Here is a 20,839-nt window from a genome sequence, read left to right on the forward strand (position 1 = left end):
TGACCACAATAAACAGCACATGCTGGAGGGATAGATTCCTATCTCAGAGACATCCCATACTCTGGAACAAACCAACTATCCATAGCAAACAAAGCTCCTAATTAGCAGTCATCATAAATAATCCTGAAGAGTGAATGGGAGATAGTGAATACACCCAGGCAATCACCTCTGTGTCTCTGCTTGACAGGGCCACGTGAAATGTAATTACCTGTGTCACAAAAGCCAGGGTAGCGTATGGCTATTGTTAAGAGTTCTATAGGCCCTAGGGCCAATAGCCTCTTACCTACCTATGAAGTGATACACACCCACATGTACTTGTTGCAATAATTGCTATGTGAGGTTGACTGAGTGTGATGGTGAATGTGTTGGTGAATGTGTCAGAGTTCGGTATATGTGTGATAGCTTAGTGGGAAACTGTTTCTGTCATGGTATTATGTGTCCTAGCTGTGATCCCAGCAAAAGATGTGTATGCAATTGCTAGGCAGAAAAAGCAGTATGCCATATGGTCTGACGTAGTCCCTTGTTGTTGACTGGGGTGTCCCACTGTAGGCTAAAGCAGTACATGTATGCTTATTGAGTGTTACTGCTGGTGAATCCAACTCCTGTATGAACTGTAGTACTACCTGAAGCTGTATGCCTAAACAGCACAATATGGTGTACGTCCACATTTATTGGAACCACTGTTATGTGTGTTCCCTGTAGTCCTCAGAGATTACATACCTCAGGCATAAGGTCTTGTAACTACTGACACACAGTACTGTAAGGTACACAGGTAATGGTCACCTGGGTTGCCATACCTTTGTGTCTGGTATTTATGTCTGATGTGTGTGTGGGTATGCCTATACCATGGCCTTGGTCATATGTGTGTTACAGGATATAACTGCATATCTAGCAACATGTATAGTCTAGTACAGCAGTATGCCACCTATATTAACGAATGTGCACATATGTTAGGCAGGGGTCTGCCATCAACAACTAGTGTAAACAAAAACCAGAAGACAAAATTATATGTATATAAATCTTTAACGTCGACTGTTAAGAAATGAAACGAATCATTATACTCGACGTTGTTGATATTATACAAAAAAGACCACGAATCCTTACATATGTTTTTTTCTTTCAGTACATATTTTTGCAAAATTGAATCAATAATTTTGGCACATGGATACATCATACTATTACGTCCGTCTACTAGTGGTCGCATGGGGGGGTTAATTAAAGACTTATGAATCTTGGGGATGCCGAACAGAATAGGAATCTTGGGTGCAAGCATGTTTAAATAATTAAATGTGGTCAAGTCAATCCTTACCTCTATAAAGAAGTCATTAAATCCAACTGCAATGCATCTGTACTACCGACCCAAGTTAATAACAACGACCTAAGGGATAATATGCTAAAGATTTATATACATGTATACCACATACAGAAGGTATCGAATATGTTAGTTGTATGTTGAGAAAGCATCAAGCACCTACACTTGAGGTAGAATTAGTTGAACAAATGCTTGATTTAGTGTTGTCCTATAATTTTTTTACCTTCAATAACAATATTTATTTACAAAAAATAGGGGTGGCCATGGGTTCACCTTGCGGCGCTAGTTTCGCCAATCTAGTCATGGCCTATTGGGAACAGGATATAACAAGTAGAAATCATGACCTTACGAATAAGATCAGGTACTATACACGCTTTTTAGATGATATCTTTATTCTAATCGAAGGGACTGAAGATACAGCACATGAATTAGTATCATTCTTTAATTCTAGTTCTAACTTTCTAACTTTTACATCCAACTTCAATAGACACAGGATTAGTTATTTAGATGTAGATTTTAGGAAGGACCTTAAAAACAAAGTTTACTATGCTAACATTTATAGGAAAGATACCTATTCTAATACTTTATTACACTATTCAAGCTGCCATCCCTTTTATCAGAAAAAGTCTGTAGTAAAAGGTCAATTTGTACGGGCGGCCCGAATGGTATGAAGGAACGACGACTTTCATGGTGAATGTAGACTTTTGCATTCTATGTTCACCATGAGAGGTTATCCTAAACACCTCATCGATGAAGTTATGTCTGAGGTTGGATCAAAAAGAGAAGCAGGTACCTTTATGCCGATTCTTAATGCCTTGAATCAAGTACCCATTCCTGTAAGTACTAGTGAACCCACATATATTAATGTTTCTTTTATAACTCCCTATAGATTAGACATTAACTTTATTTCTCTTATCATTAATAAAAATTGGAACATCATATCTAACGATGGTGTTCTGAGTAAAAAATTACCACCTAAACCAAAGATTGTCTGGAAAAAAGGGAGAAACTTGAAACAGATATTACAAAACAATGTGTCACTAGGAACACAGAGAGTGGGTATGTACCAGTGCAATATGTGTAATTATTGTACACATATGACCACAGGGCAGACATTCATAGTAAGGAATATTACATATGACCTCAAATATAAATTTAACTGCTTGTCAACAAAAGTAATTTATTTGGCACAGTGCCAGGCTTGTCCTTCATTTTATTTAGGAAAACTGATAGGAAATTACGAGAATGGGTCTACGAACACCTATACGCAATCAAGAAAAAGAAAACAGAGAACGCACTTGCCAAACATATTATTGACAACCCTAGCCATAATTTCAATTTTAAAGCAATTGATACCATACCACCTGACAGCCGTGAAGGACCCATTGAAGTCCTGTTGGAAGTACTAGAACTTTTTTGGCAGATTAGGTGCCATGCCAATGCCCCCCCAGGCCTTAATGAGACTATCACATTATACCCGTTACTGAAATTGAGAAGCCTACGACGTTGATACATACCACTGTCATGTCATACACTCTTGTGGGGGCGGGGTTTGCTTGCTTGCTTTGTTTTCGGAGTGAATTTCTGTACATTACCGCGCATTTATGGAGTAATTTGACCTAAGTACCTTGCATTTTACCTTTATATAGGTCTACTAGTTGTTGTTTGATTTTAAATTTATTGTTTACATGTCTGTATATATACTTTTACCATATTTATTTTATAATTACAATACACATCTTTTTTACATGACCTGACCTCATTAATTGCACTATTTCAATGTTCTTTGTTCAGGTGTCACTGTATATCCTGTACATATATTTATGACTTTTGTTAGATTTTGTAGTTAGGTATGTGTTTTAGGTGGGATTTTGATCAGACTATTGTAGTTCTAATGTGACTTCATACCACCTTCGAACAGCAATTTCCCACAATAATGTTCTTTCTTTTTTGTAACCATTCGATACTTTGATGTGATTTACTTATATATGTATTCAGTACTCAAGTTGAGTAACTTTTGTACATACTGTTTTTTGTTTTTTACTGCTAATTCCTTAGTCTAAACATGTGGTAACATATAGATGTGATTTGTATTACCATATATACTTTATATATTCTTATATTTGTTTCATATTTAGTATATATTTAGATACTGTAATAATGACATCTTAGCGATGCTTTTAAACTTTTTAATGGTTCTGAAGTCTTTGATTTTGTTTTAAACTAATTCATAGATTCATCTCATTAGTTGTTAGGACACTATACCTTTAACTAATTGAAGCATAGAATTATAACCTAGCAACGGAACCTTTTTGGCGCCAAAATCAGCATTTAAACCTTGGTTTTTGTTAGAATCTGTTTGTCTGAAGAAGTCCCACTATCAGTGGGACGAAAAGCGCTTCACAGTATTGGTTCAATAAAGCTTTTGGAGAAATCTTCTTTACTACTTGATTCATATGGACATTTTGTTGCATATGACCTCTTTGTGGATATTTATTTAGCATCTAACATAACTGATTTCATCTTGGACTTTGTCTACAGCAGCCATTTGAGTGTGGAGAATTTACAAGTGTGGACTATACAAGAATTTCCTTGCCATTCACAAGTACAGGGTAATTTTGTCTACTGGTTTTTGTTTTCACTTGTTTGTTTCTTTTTGCGTTTGTTGATCAACAACTAGTGTGTTATACTGGTAATACTGTCAGTGGACTTTACAATCATTGCAGTGGATTACATATTTCATGATGCATTAGCATGATATATACCTCCTGTGGCTAGGTGGTGCATTGTGTCACATACAGTGTGCCATGTACTGTTGTATAGTCTTACATACTGTTTTAACTTTGTTGCTGTGCAAAACATGGTTTGATATATTGAGTGTGCCAGGCACTGTCAGGCATCTGTGGGTTGAGAACTGATATGTGGTACTGAAAATGTGTATCTTCTGACAGCCAATAGGTTGCTATATATTGCAGTTAATTGATATCTGTACTTTAGAATGTTACATGTGCCACATGACTTGCTCACACATATTGTTTCATTGTCTTCCAGGGTAATGTCCCACCATTGTAATCCCGCATATAGCATGGCTGAGGAAGAACAGATCACAGCAAGCCTGGTGCAGCACTATGCCCTACTGTTCTCCAGAACCAGCCAGGACCAGCATGAGCGGACTGCGCTGTGGCAAGATCTTGTCCATAGGGTAAATGACATAGGCATGCATAACCGGACATATGAGCAGGTACGCCATCACTGCAGTGATTTAATTAGATATGTCCGGCAGCATGCGTCTGATATCCGCAGACAACAGCTTGCCACAGGTGGAGGGTAGCCATCCACCCCCCCCTCACCAGAGTGGAGGAGCAGCTCCTGAGCCAGGTGGCTCCTGGCCAACAACAACCACAACAAGTAACATGTATCATCATGGAGGCCGGAGCCACCCAGCAAGTTGACATGGAGCGTGCACTCTATTGGTAAAGCATGCTTATGTGAGATGTGTACTGTGTAGTTAGACAATGTGGTGCCTAGTGTTGTGCAATACTAATAATTAGGAATATAATCTGTAGGCCTGTGACTGTCAACCATTGCACTACTGTAAGATTGCAAACACACAGTAGCAATGCCACAGTTGTTGCCACTGACAAAGTGTCTCATATCCTTGTAGGTCCCTCTGGTGTGACAGCAAGGCAGCAGACCCATGCTGGTGAGTGTGTTCTACCTTTAATATTGCTAATTAAATGTGCATGTCATAGGTGAGGTGTAGGCCATGTACACGTAACACACCTATGCATAATGCATGCTGTGCATGTTTGCTGTGAGACTGTGTACATCCTAGTAATGTGGGATAGCTGCCTAAAACACATACAATACACAGATCATCCCACACAATTGTGGCAACACTGTAGTGGACATTGGATAGGCAGAGTCAATACACATGCACACAACATACACAACTTTGTCATACGCAGTACACATTAGCATGCTACACATGGCGTATTCAGACACCCACTGTAAGGTCACACTACAGTATCCCAAACCTCATCCACACAGCACACATAATATACCTGAGGGGTAGATGCCTCACATGTGGCTGTGCGACACTCTTCAACACATAACACATTCATGTTAGGCAATGCCCCCTTTGGGCACCTTACAAACCCATGTAACAACTGGCTGTGAAATGGTGAATGTAGCCATGGTACTGCAGTTCAGGTACAGCATGCTATGTGCCGGTCTGGCACACATTAGTAGCCTTGAGTGACCACATGATGCTGCATGATGATGGCTCATGGTAATACACCCCATCCAGTTACAGTGGCCACAGTACTACACATATCATGAATTGCTATGCACCTCAATGTTGTGTGTGTGCAGACATATGCAGCTATACACAATATGCATAGCAATCACCATTTGTAGAAAGTAACACACATATGTCTTGTAATGCTATAGAGTGTATAGGTCACATGACACACATTGTGTATGTGTGATGTTTCATGTTGCAGTTGTGTGGTAGCATGCCATGTCATAGCTGGCACTGGCATGTTCACAATATGTCCTACACTCACCATAACCACTGTACAATGGCTGTGTTGAGCAATGGTATTCCATCAGGTATACGTGCACCACTCATCCTGTGTGTATACATAGCATGCATGTGCTAAACCTGTGTCCACAATTATCTGCTAAAGACACAGATGCTCTAATCAGAAATGGATATATATGTGACACACTGATACACATCCAGCCATGGTATGTATATATGTGACTGATGGTGCACAGGACATTGCAGGGCTTTTAATACCTGCACAGCAATGTTGTGTCCATGTACACATTGCATTCCAGGGTGAGGCCATTCACTGAACAAAACACACATGCATCAAAGCCATGTATACTGCTATTAGCAAGGACTGTCTGCACTCACACTGCATGCTGTTGAGCAACACACGTCCTGCATGCTGTCACGTTTGATATAAATGTTTGGCTTGTGATACTGTACCCCAACATCACATGCTATTGAGTATGTTCGGGATTGCTGGTGGTGTGTGTGTGTATGTGTGTGTGTGTGTGTGTGTGTGTGTGTGTGTGTGTGTGTGTGTGTCTGTTTTAGTGAGGAGTGTATTAGTGTGCATGTGTGCATGTGTGCATGTGTTCATGTGTGCATGTGTGCATGTGTGCCAACATCATGTACAGGTCGTAAAGTGTGTTTCCTGTCTTCTTCTCACAGGTGTTGATTTTGGGCTGGTTCAATGCAGCAGGGAAACTGATGTCACTGAGCATAATAGTGATAATGATGATAGGTGTGTTGAGGCACAGGCATGTTTGCCAGGGTCTGTCATTGGGTCACCAATCGACAGTACACAAATGTCCACCCCATCCATGCACACAGTCATACTGCCAATACATCCATCACTAATGCCCTTAGCAGAGGGACAGTGCACAGACAGCATTGACCAGGACAGTGTGGTATCCATGGCACATGCATCCCAACACAGCAGCCATACCCAGATGTCTGGAAGGGTACCACATAGGCAGATGTCCAGGGGTTCTTGTCGGAGCACTGCTGCTCATCATGCCACTGGCAGACATGCCACAGGTCTTACAACCTCACGCATGTTCCAGGCTGTCATGGAGGCACAGGCACATATGGAATGGTACACCAGACAGGGACTAAGGGCACAGAGGGCACATAACACCGCCATAATAGACAGTATCCGTGACCTAGCTGGTGCCATCTGTAATTACACTGAGGTCACCGATAGATGTTGGGGAGAGACATTAGATGTCCTCCACAATGTCATGTCCATGTGTCAGGACAGTGCGGGATGGTTGAGTCGTCAACGTGGACGTATGCAAGCAACATCAGCAGCTGGCAGCCGCCATGGACATCCCTCAAGCCACAGCCACTCCCGTAGTGCCAGTACCAGCCCCAGCAATGTTGGGGGTGGGCTGTCCATAGAACGTCCTAGAAGACCACTTGCACGTGGCTCTGGACAGTCCCAGCAAGGACCTGGGTCAAGTGTACATCCATCTACCTCTGGGGATAGTACCCAGTCTGGCTTAGTACCTGATAGTGTCAGTAGCACCCCTGCCAGGCACAGGTACCGTATCCATGGCCCAGAGACGGTGATCTGTAAAGCTTCGCAGGTACAGTCTGTGGCTGTCCCACAAATACCTGTATGTGGCAGCCACATGGTGGAACTGTGTGCATGCAGACACACACAAACATAATTCAGACACCTAGGGCTAACACATACCCACACACATTACATCAATATTGGCCCATACCAGTATTCTTGCCCCCCCCACACACACACACACACATACATGTCGATTGGATGGCTCACTGTAGGCCTCTGGCAAACCAACAACACACCCTGTGCATATGATGAAACCTGTGCCACCTCCTGTCATCTGTAACATCAATGCAGGAACAGGCTACCATGGTGCTGATGCACAGGGTGTCTTTATAGCAGTATAGCAATGTTAGCATGTTGTCAGCAGTAGAGTGTAAGGATATGCTTGAAGGTATAGCTGAGCAGGCATGATGCATTAAAGCTATGATTGTCATTGTAGTGTTGTTTACACCAGTGTTAGTTCCAATTGTATATTGTCCACCCACGTGCCACTTGGCTGATGTGTGCAGTATTGGCAGCATGTGTTAGAGAGTGGACAGTATGTGTGGGATGTGTGTGTAGCACATATTTGCAGGTGTACAGTTGTGAAAATGGTGGAGGTGCACTGTCTGCATATACGTGCATAGTGGACACATGGGCAGGGTGACATGCTCTGTATTACACTTTGGAACCTGACTACACATGTGTGTATGACATGGTTTGACACTGTGCTGTGGGTGATACTGTTACTATCTGTCATTGTTTTGCATTCTGGTAGTATACATGACTTCAACAGCCTGACCATAACCAATCGTTAGATTATGTCTTGACAACTGGCACACAGATGTAGGACACACAGCAACATTTGGATCCTTCAGGTACTATACTATGCCAGTAACCAGTGGTATTCAGCTGCACCCATTACTGTGACCACTCCTGCTTGGCATATGGCTCTCTTAGGTACAAGCAATCACAGTAGGGATATGTCTGTCCACGTGTGCTAATGCATACTGTGGCCTATACTGCATTCTCCAGGTGACACAGACATCCTCCACAAGGGTATCATACAGACAGATACCTGTTGTCAAACCCATGCTGTAAAGCTATAGGCCAAACTAAGCATAGTCATCCACCTTTACGGAACATAGTATCCCCACAGTACCACATAGGTAGTAGCCACCAACATAATGAACAGGTACCGATGTGTACATGCAACCTAGTGTTACGTCATCTCTCCTTTGATAATCACATTCCCTAAGGTATTTTGAAATCCCTTGGTGGATCACATAAGCAATAAGGGGTCTGCATGCATGTCCACAAAGGTTGTTGTAAACCTATAATGCATAGTCATCATTGACAGACTCTGCTGCGTTTGAACAGGTCTGACATATAGCTCGGCCATAAATCCTCACTCACACAATTCAGTAGAAACCATAATGAGTGTGTGTGACACGGATGACCTAGGCCAGGCATCACTGCAGTGGCTGGCCTTGTCACAAGCATACAGATGTGATCTAAGGTCTGGGAAGCAGCAGCACAGTTTGGCATAGATGACAGCTGTGTACTTGGGATAAAGCAGGGTCCCCACACATACAATAATTGAGGTAACATCTATGTACATGTATTTGCCTCACAGCTACCTCACATGTGGTATCCCTACTGATATGTCATATGGTAGTAAAAGCAAAACCCCCAACACATTGGCCAACACTGTCACATGCATACAGCACACACCCTCACCAAGTGCAGGATTCAAACCCCTACCTAACTACTTCATGGTACTAGAGGAGTATGCATCAACACATCGTGCTATACACATTACTGGGAAATCTGTTTTCCACAGGTATATTTGTAGAATGGTGACATCATCGGACTTGACAATTAGTGTACCACTTTTGAGGTGTTTTACTACTCTCTAAAAAGGTTGCTCCTTCTCAAGGAGACCACACACACACACTTGTTAAGTGCAGGATTCAAGCCCCTACCTAACAACTTCATGATACGTGATGAGTATGCATTAACACAACACGCTATACACATTACTGGGAAGTCTATTTTCCACAGGTATATTTGTAGGATGATGACATCATCAGACTTGACAATGATTAATATACCACTTTTAAGGTGTTTTACTACTCTCCAGAAAGGCTGCTTCTTCCAAAGGAGACTCCACGCAAACCCACACACAGTTGTCAAGTGCAGGATTCAAACCCCTACCTAACTACTTTATGATACTTGAGGAGTATGTATTAACATGACACGCTATACACATTACTGGGAGTTCTCTTTTCCACAAGTATATTTGTAGGATGGTGACATCATCAGACTTGACAAAGATTAGTTTACCACTTTTAAGGTGTTTTACTACTCTCCAAAACATTTGCTCCTTCCTAAGGAGACCACACACAAACACACACACTTGTCAAGTGCAGGATTCAAACCACTACCTAACTACTTTATGATACTACAGAAGTATGCATTTACACGCCGCGCTATACACATTACTGTGAGTTAACCTTTCCACAGGTATATTTGTAGGATGGTGACATCATCAGACTATACAAAGTGGGTTACATTAGGTGACATTAGGTGGGCTACATTGAAGGAATGTCTAAACACTTTGGCCATGTGATCATCAAAGGGGAGTTTACTATCTACCTGTGTCCCCAGGGCCATAATGACTTTCTCCGTACATACTAGATTACCACCTATGTGGTAATGTGTGTGCACTTTGTTGTACCCAAAGGGGATGACTATGCATTCTTTGGCATTCAGCTTGAGGGCATTGTTTTGACACCAGGTATCTGTCTCTGTAAGACACTTCTGGAGGATGTCTGTGTTAGCCGTACAGTCGATTATGGACCACAGTTACCATTCATCTGCAAACCTGTTCAGCCATATACCTCCCATGCTTGCCTGTGCCTCTGAACAGTATCTACTGAACAGGTGGGGTCCTAGGACCAAGACCTGTGGGATGCCATTTGTGACTGGCTTAGAGTTGGACATGGCACCCGTAACTCTGAACATGTGTGTTTGATCTGTGAGCCACTTGGCCACCCATCCTGTGACATAGCTGTTAATGTTCAAGCTGGTACGCTTGTCCATGATGACAGAGTGGAGAATGGTGTAGAAAGTCCTTCGTGAGGTCCAGGTGGGCTGTGTGGACTACTTTCACCTCCATCTATGTCCTTGGTAACTGTTTGAAATAAGTCAACTAGGTTTAGGAGCCAGGATCTGACTTTAACAAGGTGAAGTTGTATAGAGTCCAGTGTCTGGAGGTCTCCAATGTCTCAGTTTATGGGTTCCATGACAATTTGCTCAATAGCTCTGTAGACCAGGCTGAGTAGACATATTGGGCAATGGTGTCCATGTTCTGTTGTGGCACCCCCTTTGTGGAGCTGGATGACTGTTTGTGCATGCCATACTTTGGGTACATAGCCTGTGGTAATCTTGTGTCTGGACAGTGAATGTAGGTGAGGGTCTAGTTCCTCATGGGCCTAGTGTAAGACGCAGCCTGGGACACCATCCAGTCACATTGATGCTGTGTTCTTAGCTTTGGTGACGGCTATCTTTACCTGCATGTCCATGACGTCTGGGGCTCTGCATCCTTCTGTGATGGACACAGGCCCTTTTGGGGGTAATAGGGGGGAGTTTAAACTGAACTTGTCCCCCTGGATGTGGGCAATGAAAGTTGGTTTGGTGTATTTCTTTCCATTTTTCAGTAGCTAACAGCATATTTGGAAGTTGACACCTACATGTCTGGTATAACTACCGAAGGCTTTGTGGTTGTTATTCTTACATTCCTTGGCTATTTGTCTTTAGAAACTGTCCTTGGATTATTTTATGAGCGATCATTGTTTCTTCCTGATAATGATAGGTGATGACTTTCCTTTAGTGAAGTTGGCTCTATCATGTGTTCGTTTCCTCCTTCTGTTGTCTAGCTTATTTATGGGCAACTACCACCTGATTGTTGTCCTATTTTTGGAGGAGTGCATCTTGGTTTTATTTGTGATGTCTCATTCCATGCATCCCTGTAGATGCTCATAGGATGCACTTGTAAATGATTCTGCAGATTGTATACTATTATCCTATAGCAAGAGGTCTTTGGAACGTTCCACTTTGGTCTTGGGAAGTGTGCAGTTTGCTTTTGCAAATGTCTTCACAGTGGTTTCATTGACTGGGGGGGGGGGGGTGGATGTCCAGTGTGATTAGTTCATGATCTGATATTACCAGCGAGGGGTTTATCTCTGTAGTGGAACACTGGTACCCCATGTTGGTGATGATCATGTCCAGTATGTTGTCACCTCTAGTGGGCATGGTGACCAGCTGTTCCAGGGTGTTAGGGTTTTTAAACTCTAGGAAACATTGGGCGAAGGATGTTGTACATGAGTAATTCCACTGCTCACTGTTTGGGTAGTTGTAATCTCCCCATATAATGGTGTTTGATAGGACCTTTATATTTTCCACTGTTCTCCGGAATACTGAGTGAGGTTCCTGAGACAAGGTACGTGATCTGTAGCAGGCTACAATCTGATGGGAAGCTTTGGCCAATGTTAGTTGTACTTGCATGGTCTCCAAGGCCTCATGCTGTGCCACTAACCTGAAGGTGCGGGTATCCATAAGGTAAATGAGTACACCTCTTCCTTTTGTATTTCACTCTTGGTTTTGGGTCCAAAGATCGGAGGGATTGTGAGTGTTTTAGGTGGAGCATATCCAACAGCTCTGTGTTTGACATAGCTTTCTATGTTAGGCAGTGAACACCTCTGAGTAGGCGATATGCAAGGGAGTACGGATGGGGCATTTTGAGATGGTCTGTGTATGGCATGTATTTCAGGCCACTAATGCTCTTTGTGAGGTATTGCTGCTGGCTTTCCAGTTGTTGTAGTTGTCTTGTGAGGTACATAGCAACAGTGGCGTTGTACTCTATTATAGTTCTAGTGAGTGATGAGTAGAGGGGAATATTGTCCTCTTCTATTCTGCATGAGACACATTTTGTGATGAGGTGTGCCACATAGGAGGGTTTCCTGACTACTGTGGGAGTGTGATTATCACAGTTGTATCCACTGTTCACCTGTGACCCAAGGTCTCTTGTCACACTTTCAGTGTGAAGTATACTACCACCTATGTTGTAGTTCTTGGCTACAGAGTTTTTAACAAAGGGGATGACACTGCACCTGTTGGCATTGAGCTAGAGCCCATGGCTTTGACAACAGCCGTCTGTCTCAGTGAGGACCTTTTGTAGGATGTCCACATCTTTCGTGTTTACAATTATGGCTCCTAGTTTGCAGTCCCCTGGAAACTTTATCAGCCACAGACCTGCCATGTTAATGTTTGCTTCAGGGAAGTAGATACTACACAGCCTGGGAAGTTATCTGGTCCCATGGCTGCTGTGATACTGGCTTTGGAGAGTGTTTTTTACCTGTGCAGCCATGATGACAGCAACTTTGCAGTCTTCCATTATAGAGATGTGTTCTTTCATGGGTGAGAGGGGGATAAAGTTAACAGTGATCCTATCTGCCAGGATGTTGGCAATATCAGTTGGCTCTGTACATTTAGTGCCATTGAGCTGTAACTCAGAACAGATCTGAGTGTAACCATGACATGAACTTGTCTGTTGGGCAGAGATCTCCTGAGTAGACAGTATGCAACAGAGTACATATTGGGTTACATTCAGTCTTGTTGCATGGGGCAACTATTTGAAGCCAGTAATCCTCTTGTTAAGGTACTTCATTGGTCTTGCTAGCTGCTGAACGTGCTTAGTCAGATTCTTCGCAAGTGTGTTGTGGTACTCTCTGACAGGTCTGATGACTGCTGAGTAGTGGGAACCTCCTTTGACTTACATGCACAGACCTTGGCAGTTTGTGTGAACACATAGCATGATTTTCCGACCACTTTGTGAATGTGTTTCTGGAAGTAGAGATGACTATCCACATTTGTCCATAGATCCCTTATTATCACATCTGTATTTAGCCTAAGTGTGTGAGCATGCCCAGTATGACCTTTCAGTATGTTGCTGAATGAAATCCACTACATTTGTTGGAGTGTGGGAGCACGCCCGGTATAGACATTTATACTATATGTGTATGGAAAATCAAGTTGTATGTTTACAGCAGGGCTCACCTTTGTGTCATAGATCAACAGGGATCACGTTGTGCCTGCAGGGCTTCCATGTGACACTTTGCATAGACTTGTCAACATTTCTACATACAGGGGGGACAGCTATTCTTTGTACATTTCTACCCGGGGGCACACCTGATTGTTACTGTGGGTGTACATAGGATGTGGGTTTCACCTGACACTTATACACATTTGCTATGCCTGCACTGCTATGTACAGGACACCATTTCAGTCTGTACTGTTGATTATCGTAGTGGCTTGAGGCATCCTACTGTACTACAGATCTTAGCACCCAATGTCACGTATATTAGATTGTGACTTCAGAGCGTACACAATCCACATCACACCGCCTAGTGTGATGTTCTCTGTCTGCATAGGCGTGTGGGGGAGGTTACCCATTTGCCTCTTTAGGGGCATGATACAGCATTTCTTTGTGTTTGCATTAGTGTACAATTGTCCTGCTGTGTCTGTGCTACTGAAATGCTATCATGGCTTAGTGATTCAGTACTGTGACTATAGTGCACAGTATGCTCGGTTCGAGCCCTGTCATTGCTTTTTATTTTCATGCTGGGCAGACCAGACTGCTTAAGGAACAGTAAAGCAGATATGAGCATGTTTAACTGACTTTGCTCAACTTTGCCCAACTTTGCCCAACATTGCTCAACGTTGCCCGACATTGCGCTAGTTGGCACGAGCAATTTTGTTTACATATACTAGATATTGGTAAAAGCTGCTTAGCACTGCTTTATATTGCTTAAAACATGGCAATCATGCCTCAAGTGGTGCTGCAGGGCTGCCTATGTCGGATGCACATACTACACTCCCTATACATGTTTGGAAACAGGTACTGTCAAGTTAGGCATCCCTTTTATTTTATGTGCGAGTCAGAGGGAGGTATCATTTCCAGGGTTCCTACTGAGCCAGTGTATGTGCTATCCGTTGCCTCTTTGCCAAGGCCAAGGCATACTGGGCATGCCTCCTTCTGCCTACTGGGGCAGGCTAAGGTTGTTCCTCCTCCTCCGAGTCACGCTGTGCCTGTGCAGGCCTTGGCAATGGTGGGGGGCTGTTTGGCCCTGCCCCATGCTGTTCCTGCTACAGCTGTTTTCGCAGGATCATATTGTGTAGCATGGCACATACCATGACAATTTGGGTACATGTAGTTGGTGAGTACTGCAAGGCCCCACCAGATGTGTCCAGTCACCGGAACTGTGACTTGAGCATCCCAAACACACGCTCAATTACATTTCGTGTTTGTGTGTGTGCCTCATTATGGAGTTCTTGTTCAGGTGTGTGTGCATTTCTGATGGGTTTCATCAGCCACGGCTCCAGTGCGTATCTAGCATCCCCCACTAGGTCACCGTCAGGGATGTCCCCATTGGCAAATGTCTGGTACAGCTGCGACAGATGCCAGATATGGGAATCGTGGTAGCTTCCAGGGCAGCCAGCACACATATTCAGTATTATGCCCTGGGCATCACACACGACCTGGCAGTTGATGTAGTGGAAGCCCTTGCAGTTGATGTAGGCCCTACCCTGCTCACCAGCTGGTGCTTTTATGTGTATGTGCGTGCAGTCAATTGCACCCACTACCTCAGGCTATTCCACTATTTGATGGAAGAGACGCATATTGCTGGCCAGTACCTCACGGGAATTGGGGAAATATACATGATCACCGACATGTGCTGACATGGCATTCAGGAACTGGCGCAGTACCCTGGATGCTGATGCCTGTGAAATTCATAAATTCCAATGCCTTGGATCAACTTATTCACACCCCCACCAGGGGCAGCAATATCCTAGACCTGGTCAATACCAACATGGGAAACCGGTGTTCCACACCAGAGGTCAAATCCTCGTTGGTCAGATCCGACCACAAGCTAATCAGCCTAGACATCCACATCCCACCCCCACCCCCAATTAGGGAAACCATCATAAAAAACTTCTCCAAAGCCAACTTCACACTTCTTAAGACAGAAGTGCAGACGGACAATAGAGGTATGACTGCCGAATCCTACACAAATGCACTTTATAAGCACTTACACGAGTGCATGGATCATGCTATCCCTAATAGAACCAATATGTTATCCTCCAAAAAAAGGAAGCCAATCTGGTGGTCCTCTGCCATAAACAAACTCTACAACATAAGAAAGAAACTGTTGCAAAAAAGAGTAAAATCCCATGACTGGAGGAACTCCCTGGTCAACCTCAGTAAGAAGCTGAGATCCCTCATAAAATCCTCCAAAGCTAGTTATGAAAACAAAATTACCACTGACTCTAAAGACAACCACAAAGCATTCTATAGCTATGTCAAGAATCTAAATGGGAACACTCAGATCTGCTCTGAGTTACAGCACAATGGCACTAAATATACAGAACCAACTGATATTGCCAACATCATAGCAGATAGGTTCAGTGCTAACTTTACCCCCCTCTCACCCCCTAGAGGGCCCATCTCTATACCGGAAGAATGCAAAGTTCCTATAATCACGGCTGCACAGGTAAAAAACACACTCTCCAAAGCCAAGAACACAGCATCCATGGGACCTGACAATATCCCAGGCTGCATTCTACACGAACTACAGAATGAACTGGCACCCTACCTAATTACCATGTTCAATCATAGCCTCACCTCAGGCTTTGTACCCACTGAATGGCGCACCACGACGGTTATCCCATTCCACAAAGGGGGAGCCATGATGGACCCCAGGAACTACCACCCCTTTAGCCTGACGAGCCTGGTCTGTAAGGCCATGGAACGTATCATCGTGGAACTCATAAACAAAGACATTGGTAATCTCCAAACTCTGTACCCTACCCAGTTTGGATTTGTAAAAGGCAGATCATGTCTCCTAAACCTGATTGACTTCTTTGAAGCAGTCACCAAGGCCATAGATGAGGGCAAAATGGTTCACACAGCTTATCTAGATCTTGCCAAGGCTTTCGACACTACCCCCACTCTGGAATTATAGATAAGCTCACTAAACTAGGTATAAATCCCTATGTCACAAGATGGGTTGCCAACTGGCTCATGGACAGAATCCACACTGTGAAAGTAGCGGATTCCAAATCCAACATCAGACCAGTGACAAGTGGAGTACCACATGGTTCAGTTCTGGGTCCTCTCCTGTCTGGTATCTACTTCTCTGAAGTGCAGGCCAACACAGAAGGTCTTTGGCTAACAAAGTTTGCAGATGACTGCAAACTAGGAGCCATAATCAAAACTCCTAACAATGTGGAAAAACTACAAAAGGGCCTCACTGAATCAGATACCTGGTGTCAAAGCCATGGCCTGAAGCTCAATGCCAAAAAGTGTATTGTCATCCCCTTTGGTAAAAACTCTGTACCCATGAACTACCACATAGCTGGTAGTCTACTTAATGCCAAAAATGTGATAAGAGACCTTGGGACACAGGTGGACAGTAGTCTCTCCTTTGATAATCACATCGCCACAGTGGTCAGGAAATCCTTCTATGCGGCTTATCTCATCACAAAAGGATTCTCATCCACAAAAAAGTGGTCATTGTTCCCCTCTACTCATCACTCATTAGACCCATTATAGAGTACAATGCCCCTTTTGGTATGTACCTCACAAGATATCTACAACAACTGGAAAGACCCTATGCAGACCATCTCAAAAAACTACAGCTTTACTCCATCGCATATCGCCTACTCAGGGGTGATCTCTGCCTAACATACAAAGCTATGTCAAACCCAGAGCTGTTGGACATGCTCCACTTAAAGAAATCCCAATCCCTCTGAGCTACACCCTCTAGGGACCTAAACCTTGTCACCACAATAAACAGAACATGCTGGAGGGATAGATTCCTGTCCCAGAGACTTCCCATACTCTGGAACAGACTACCTATCTATGTCAAACAGAGCTCCTCGTTAGCACTCTTCAAGAAAAATCTTGATGATCAGATGGGAAATGGGAAATTCACCCCGGGGATCACTTCTGTGGCTCTGCTCGACAGGGGCACAGGAATATAATTTTCTTGGGTGGTGAAAGCCAGGGTACATTTTTTGGCTAGGCTTGTATGGACCCTAGGGCCGATAGCCTAGTACCTACCTATGAACCTATGAACCTCTGAGTCATGCTGTGCCTGTGCAGGCCTTGGCAATGGTGGGGGGCTGTTTGGCCCTGCCCCATGCTGTTCCTGCTGCAGCTGTTTTCACAGGATCATATTGTGTAGCATGGCACATACCATGACAATTTGGGTACATTTAGTTGGTGAGTACTGCAAGGCTCCACCAGATGTGTCCAGGCACAGGAACCGTGACTTGAGCATCCCAAACACACGCTCAATTACATTTCGTGTTTGTGCGTGTGCCTCATTATTCTTGTTCAGGTGTGTGTGTGTATTTCTGATGGGTGTCATCAGCCATGGCTCCAGTGCGTATCCAGCATCCCCCACTAGGTGACCGTCAGGGATGTCCCCATTGGCAAATGTCTGGTACAGCTGCGACAGATGCCAGATATGGGAATTGTGGTAGCTTCCAGGGCAGCCAGCACACATATTCAGTATTATGCCCTGGGCATCACACACGACCTGGCAATTGATGGAGTGGAAGCCCTTGCGGTTGATGTAGGCCCTACCCCACTCACCGGCTGGTGCTTTGATGTGTATGTGCATGCAGTCAGTTGCACCCACTACCTCAAGGTATTCTGCTATTTGATGGAAGAGACGCATATTGCTGGCCAATACCTCACGGGAATTGGGGAAATATACATGATCACCGACATGTGCTGACATGGCATTCAGGAACTGGTGCACTACCCTGGATGCTGATGCCTGTGAAATCCCCATCATATCACCAGCTGGTCTCTGGAAGGTACCTGTTGCTAGTATTCTTAGGCCAACACATACCTTGGTTTCCATTGGGATGGGTTCCCCTCTGTTGGTTCTGTGTGTGAGGCATGGCCTGCACAACTCAACAATTTGCTGCAGGAGTTCTCTGTCCACTCTATAGCGCTCCACTATCTCCAGCTCATGTAGCCCCTGGTAGGTTACCCTGGGTCTGTACACTATTCTCTGTCTCCTCACTGTGGGTTGCTCAGCAGCATTCACAATGGCACCACCCTCAGCATCTTGCACATGTTGCCTTATAATAGCAATGGCAGCCCCTAACATTTTTTTGTCTCAGTTAAGCTTTTTAAGTTTTCACTTCTCTTTGTAGACTGCAGTGTTGCAGTGTTACTGAGAAAAACATGGGGGAATGTTGTTTGCAGAGTTTTAATTGCTGGGCTGGGCTGGGCTAGTGTACTGCCTGTGTAATTGGCTGATTCTGATTGATTTCACCTGGCAGCTCTGCTAGTTCTCCTTGGTTAACTTCCTACTACTTCTTTTCCTTCCTTTTCCCATTTCTGTTTCTACAGCGGGCAGCGCCGCACAAACAAGCGCAAACACGCGCACACGCATGCACACGCACGCACACAGACTTACACAAGCTTACACAGGCTTAGGCAGGTGCATATTCGTGCATACAGGTTTAGATGGCCTTACACAGGCTTACACAGGTGCACACATGCGCACAAAGGCTTAGACGGGTTTATAGGCATGCACATGCGCGCACACAGTGTAAGCAGCTTTGCAAGAAACTTTAGTGATAGCCACGGTGTGCACCTTCTTTTTCTGGGTTTCAGTTTAGACAGCTGTAGACACACCTCTTCCAGTCCTGAGTAACTCACAGCAAACACATGCCACTCTGCTCCAATAAGCTTGCAGTCTTTTTGATACATACCCCCTCATGATGTCACCTATCTTCTACTCTGTTATTCCCCTAATCCTACTCTTACACTCTAGGGACATGGCTCACATAACAGGGAAATTTGGGATTCACTATCCTTATACTCATTTGCATAGGATTGCCTACTAATGCTTGGTTACATCTCTCAGACTGAGCTTCCCCCCTTAGCAACCACTACTCAGTAGCCATGTTGTCTTCAGCCTGCCATTCACTTGCAAGGCAGATGAATATTTTGAATAAAATCCCTATTTGTGGCCTTTATTTTTGTTTTTCTGTTTTTTAGAGTGCCGCACGTTTGCGCGACACTGCGCTATGCTTAAACATCAGAGATCGAGGAAAAAAAATTATTTTTTTATTATTTTGCAACTGATAAAAATGCCAATGACCATATATTTAGCCATTGGCATGCTTCCTCAACTGGATACATCCTTTATTTGGAGCTGTCATACCTCTGTTTTGCTATTTGCAGAATGGTACTCGGTTGCCAACCGAGTACATTTCTGCAAATAACACTACTCTTACTCGGACAGGTTAGTGTTTCCTGGATTGCAAATTTACCTCATTTGCATAGCTTACAGCAGCAAATGAGGTAATGTGCATAAACTAACACTGTCCGTGCAAGAGTCGTTTTAGAAACTCTCTTGCACGCCCCTGCTGGCTGTTCCTGGATCGCTCGGCAGACATGTTGGCTGGCTGGAGTCTTACTCTACTCTTAGACTCCGTGCAAGCCTTCGTGAATCCGGCCCACAATCTATACAAGAAAGCAATATTATGTTGTGTGTATGAAAAAACACAAGAGTTAAAAGGTAAAGAGTAGCTTAAAGTGTATTGGCCACTTTCTGAGACAAGTGTAAGTTACCAAACTTTGAAACTGGGTATAAACTCTTTACATTTGAAATACCATTTTATACAATTTTTAATGCAAAAAGTATGCTGGTTTTGTATTTTATTTTGTTGATAAACACCACCCTTGAAAATTTTCATACAGATAAAATTCCTGCCATAAACCCAAAATGCCTTACTACTTAAGTTGATGTATGGTCTAATACGTTCTTACTTCTAGAAAGACAAGTTATCGACTAGGTCTTGCAAGTAGAACACATTAACAATTAACATACATTTTGCTGTACTAGTAAAACCACAAAGTAAGTAAGACGTTGTTCTTCTGAAGTCCATCATTTTTCTTACACATAATGCTTTGCATATGCATGTAAATCATCTATTATGACATCAATGCAGTATAATTGTAGAAAAAAATGACTAAAAGTGAAACTAAAAAAAAAAAATCAAACTACATGCTATTTTATTTATTGATTTGTTTATTTATTTATTTATTTGCAAAATCACTTCCAGCTTTAATGTGATGAGCACAACTGAAACTGAAAATAATTGCAAAGCAATAATGCTTCAGAGTATAACTAATGCAGTTCAATATATGGGAAGTACTTAAATTATAAGGTGTTTTATTAGAATGCTTTTTAATGAAGTTGGCTTTGTGGTTCTGTCCTTCTGTGCTTTCTGTCATGCTCTTGCGAGACAGCAGAAG

Source organism: Protopterus annectens, chromosome 1.part2, assembly GCF_019279795.1.
Source record: "Protopterus annectens isolate FY-2018-M chromosome 1.part2, PAN1.0, whole genome shotgun sequence".
NCBI lineage: Eukaryota > Metazoa > Chordata > Ceratodontiformes > Protopteridae > Protopterus > Protopterus annectens.